We start from the raw sequence: 5,389 nt of genomic DNA, 5'->3' as shown, positions 1-5,389 counted from the left end.
AATAGCTTTCTAAGTGCGTCATTCACACAATTTTTGAACACACAAATTGTGATTTTGTCAGTAGCAGTCAGAACATGTGCTGTTGGCATGAAGATGCTGCCTTGCTAAAAGCAGCAACATTCCTATGTCCTGAGCTAATAGCTGCTTGTTTTCTTGGGGGAAATTACTTCATTAAATTCACTAATTCATTCAATCAATAAATGTTTACTGAATCTTACTATCTAAGCAATATTCTAGGTGTTGGGCTGTATCAGTGAATAAGATGGATAAAAATTCTTACCCTTGATCAAGTTACCTTCTAGGAGATTGAGGTAGACAGTGAATAGTAAACCCAGCTAATAAATAAGTTATACTCCATATTGAGCAGTGTGACAAAAGGCAGAGTGGATTGGGAGAAGGGGAGGAATCATTTCACACACAGCATTTGTTAAATGCTACAAACGGTGTCCATTGAGTGTTACCACCAGAAACAAAGCGGGGTCCCTGGCTGCAGGAAGTGTGCCTTCTAGAAGAGGCCGTGAATCAGTGCTGTTTACTGGCTCTGCTGAGGAACAAAATCGATTAAATAACCTAACACCTAGCCTCCCCTCCCTCCCACCATCGTGAACCCGCTTCCCTGATTGATCTTTCTCCACAGCACTTAGCTCCGCTTAATATACTTCCTAGTCTCCTTCCCCTGGAGTAGAAGCTTCTTGAGAAAGTGATGATCATTTTTTCAAATGTTTGTTAGCCATTCATCTGTCTAACCACATGTAAAAGACTGAAACTGGACCCGTACCTTTCACCGCTTAGAAAAATTGACTTGACTCAAGGTGGATAAAAGATTTAAATTGAAGATATAAAATGATAAAAATCCTAGAAGTGTGGGGAAAACTCTAAATTATGTCGGACTGGGGAAAGATTCTATAAAGAAGACTTCGGTGGCAATTGCAACAACATAAATTGCTTCCTTAGTCTTTTACAATGCTTAGGACCACATATGAATTCTCTTTGGAAGAGAGATGAGTAAGTCTGCATTCCAAAATGACAGAGATAAGATTTATTGCTCTTTGAATAGAGCAGATGATTCCATGTCTCCCATGTCTAGCTAACACAAGGCTTGTCCTTTAACCTAGGGGCAAGTAGCATTTGCTCCAGAAGTCCTACCTGTGCAGAAACATGACAGTGTTCACTTCCTGACACAGATAACTGGCTGTCTGTGGATGGAGGTTAGAGCAGGGGTTGACAGAAAACAGATATGATAGAATCTTCTGTACAAAGGATGGTATTCTAAAGCTAAATTGTAGAGATGATTGTACATTGCACAATGTGTCAAAAATCACTGAACTCTATTCTTACCGTGGACAAATTTTACAGTACGTAAACTATTCCTCAATAGAGCTAGTAAATGCAAGCCACCAATTAGAAAAATTATTTTTGCAGTAACCATAGCTCAAAATCATTTTTCCAGAATAGTTAATGAACAACAAATCAATAAGAGAAAATAATAGACAGGCCCCTAACGAAAGATGACACAGAAACAAACAATAAATATGTGAAATGTGCTCAAAACCATTATAAAAATGCAAATTAAGATCTTAATACCATACCCCTAGCTGGTTATCAGAAAGGCTAAAATGAAACGGACAATGCCAAGTGTTGGTGAATCTGGAAACAACCGGGTTAGATGGTCAGTGAGAGTGTAAATTAATACACAGTGAGGTCACATCAGAATACCTTTGGTTTGTTTCAATGAAAGTTGAATATATGCACCCTTATGACCTGGAAATTTTAGTCCTAGGCATATACTCAGGAGAAATGTTTCTATATAGTCACCAAAAGTCATATAAACAATTCACAGAAGCAGTATTCATAGAAAGCTAACACTGGAAAGCAACTCTAAATATCCATCATTAAGAAAATGAATAAATAAACTGTAGCATACTCGTATAATGGAATGCTATTCCATTGAAGGGAGAAGTGGTGAGAGGTTACTGGAAGAAGCACGAGTTGGGTTTCTGGGGTTCTGTTACTTTTTTTTTCTGTGTGCCACTTAGGCGAGTGTGCCCACTTTTAAAACTTCACTGAGCTCTAGAGCTATTGTGCCCTTCTCTGTATTTGCTTAGCTCTCCCGACTCCCAGATATAAAGTAAGCATATCCTACCCTTGTGATGGTTAATTTTAGGTGTTACTGGACTGGATTAAGGGATATCTAGATAACTGGCAAAGCATTATTTCTGGGTTATATCTATAAAGGTGTTTATGAAGATCAGATCTGAGTCCATGGACTGATTGGGGAAGATCTGTCCTCCATAAGACCAGGCACCATTCAATCAGTTGGGGGCCTGGGTAGAAGAAAAAGGCAGAGAAAGGCGTATTTGCTCTCCCTTACTTGAAGCTGTGAGAGAGAGCACCCTTCTTCCCCATCCTTCCCTATGAGAACTCCAGGCTCTCCAGCTTTTGGACTCTGGACTCCCCTGGTTCTGAGGACCTCAGACTTAGGCTGCCCTCGTTCCCCAGCCTGCAGACAGTCTATTGTGAGATTTCTCAGCCTCCACATTTGTGAGAACCAATTTCCCTAATAAAATCCCTCTTATATAACCATGTCTATATCAATATTTATATCAATCTCTATATTGGTTTCTACGCCATCTCATTTGGTCTATATCTCTGGAGAACCTTAACGTACTCTGTAACATAAACATTCCACTCTCAGATATCTACTCACATCCAGGGATCAGACTAATACATACCTAGTTGATTATCCTGCACACTATGGTATTCAATTAACATAGAACACAGAATATGCACATCGGATAGTTTAATCTTTTTGGCCATGCTTATAGCATGCAGACAGTAGTAGGAATCAAACATCCAGCCCCATGGCATTTTGTGGATGAGCGACATAAGGTGTCATTGCTGGCAGGTTTGTTCCAACTGATTGAAGCTGAATGTAATTAGCTTTATAATTGTTAACAGTTCAAATCCAATTCCTTCAAAATGACAGCATGAAACTGAGGCAATGTGAATAAACAGCTGATTAGTAAGTGCAATGAAGTCTATAGATGTGTTTGATTCACAGCTGAGTCACATCCAGCAATTGCAGTCAAACTCAACTCCTACCAAAACTACTAATAAATACAACTTAAAATTAAAAACTCATGGGCCCTGCATTTATTGCTTTCTGATTATATTTGAGAGTATAACCTACTGAAAAGGAAGACACAGTTCCGCTTGCGTCCATCTCCACTGTCCTTACCTTTGCAGTGACAGGCCTTGCGTTTCCTTGCCCCGCCCCACCTCACCCCCACTCTGCCCTCTGCCTATTCATCTCCGCCCGCTTCCCTGGCTCTTTTCTCTCTCATACTTATTTCTCCTTCTCCCTCTTTCAGGAACTATAATATGTTTATGAACTCTTAAAAACTAAACAAATTCAGTTGTTGAAATTTAATACATTAAAATATGTGCACCTGTCATTGGACAAACTTTCATACTAGTTACATTTTTCCAAAAAGCCATTCATTTTTTGGCCTACTCTAAGAGCAAAAATACCGCTCATTTGAAATTAAATATCTTTACCTATAAGCAGATACTGATCATATTTCAACAACAGACAACTTTACTTATTCATTATTACCTTTGTGTTTATATTCACGTTTAATTATAATCACCCTGGCTTGAATTATGGTTTTCAGAACTAATTATAGCTGTTAGTGGCTATTAAATAAGAAAGTGTGTTTGCAGCTCAAACATTTACCTTGTTATATTTCCTAGTGTAAAAAGTCATGTACTGATAGGATGTCAATTAATTTTAAGTGAATTGACATTATTATCTTGCACAATAAAATAAAATGCTACTTTGTGGATTATTAATTATTAATATTTTGTATTTGCCTGAATTATTCCTATTGTGATATACATGATCATTTTTTGTAAGTAAAATAGATGTAAAATTTAATTTAAATAAAAAGATATCACCATTTTCTGCTAAACTACATTAACCCTGTCAAGTAAAAAGTAGTTTATTAGATTCTATCCTACTAATCGTAAGGTTTTGACGCACTTGTCACATCACCTAATTTATACTGTGTCATCGGAGAAACTTTGTAGCAGATTTAGACTCATCCTTAAGTGTCTTGAGTATCAAATGATTGAAATTTAAAGAAACATTTGCTATTTTATTAGTTATCTAATTCCATGTCTAAATTTCACTGAAACATTTCTATTAAAAACAAGGACATAATTTCAATGTAGGTCAGGTTACTAATACATTGTTGGGGCCCAGGACTGGCCAGGTCCCCGGCCTGGGCTTATCTATTGTCCGGAGGCAGACCATTGTGCTACCTTGCTCCGAACGACTCCCTTTAGGTGCCTGAGGACTATTCATCTTAGCAGAAGGGAGGGAGAGAGAAAAACAGTCTTTGAGGGAGACAAACAGTCTTAGTAGGAGAGTAATCTTAGCAGTCTTCTGAGAAGAGTGCTGGGCAGATGCCCTGTGAGCAGGAGGAACGAAAAGAGTCAGAGTGAGCCAGTCCCTGAAAGAACGAGAACGAGGGCGGCACCTGTGGCTCAAGGAGTAGGGCGCGGGCCCCATATACCAGAGGTGGCGGGTTCAAACCCGGCCCCACCAAAAACTGCAACAACAACAAAAAGAATGAGAACTGACCCCAGACTAACCTCTCCTGCATCTACTTACAGACGTGATCCCATGGTTATTTGCACCACAGGTGTAGGGACTGCCAAGCACTGATGTTTCTGTCTCGCGTGCTCTCGGGTTAAGGAGAGCGGAATCCCTCCCCCATGCGCTGATCACCAATGTGTTATATTACCAAGCCGTCACATCACAGGTGTTTCTTATAGTTACAGAGTGTTCCAAGTTTAACTCTTGCTTCCCCTTTATCTGGTCTGCTACAATACATTCCTTATTCTTCCTCTAAACACCTTTGGATCATTTTTTTCTTCCATGAATTATTCTGTTTTCTTTACAATTAGTAAATAAACCTTGTTTTTTATCATATGAAAATGTCCTAACTTCCTCATAGCTTTTTATTAATGCTAATTTATTCCATAATTTATTTGCCCTTTCAAGCGCCTTTCTCTTTTGACATTTATCTTTAAAATCCCTTTGTAAGTAGCTGCTTATTGAGCTGAGGCACTTCATTAGCTTATCTGGATGCTGTACAGGCACATGAAATACTGCTAAGTAAATCCTTGAAAATTTTCCCAGTATTGTTTGTCTCTTCTCTTACACTAAAAGTTACTCTATATACTATAATATTTGCATGCAAATATGCGTCTCTGAAATCTTACTTGGGAAATCTGCCATCACAATTTTATGGAGTAAAGGAGCTCGAAAACATAGATGTCAACCGTTGCTCAAATGATCGAACATCTCTTTACCATGGAAAAT

The sequence above is a fragment of the Otolemur garnettii genome, unplaced genomic scaffold (genome assembly GCF_000181295.1).
Source record: "Otolemur garnettii isolate 467f Iridium unplaced genomic scaffold, OtoGar3 scaffold00129, whole genome shotgun sequence".
Taxonomy (NCBI): domain Eukaryota; kingdom Metazoa; phylum Chordata; class Mammalia; order Primates; family Galagidae; genus Otolemur; species Otolemur garnettii.
The sequence above is the reverse complement of the archived record's forward strand: the minus strand, read 5'-3'. Positions refer to the sequence as shown.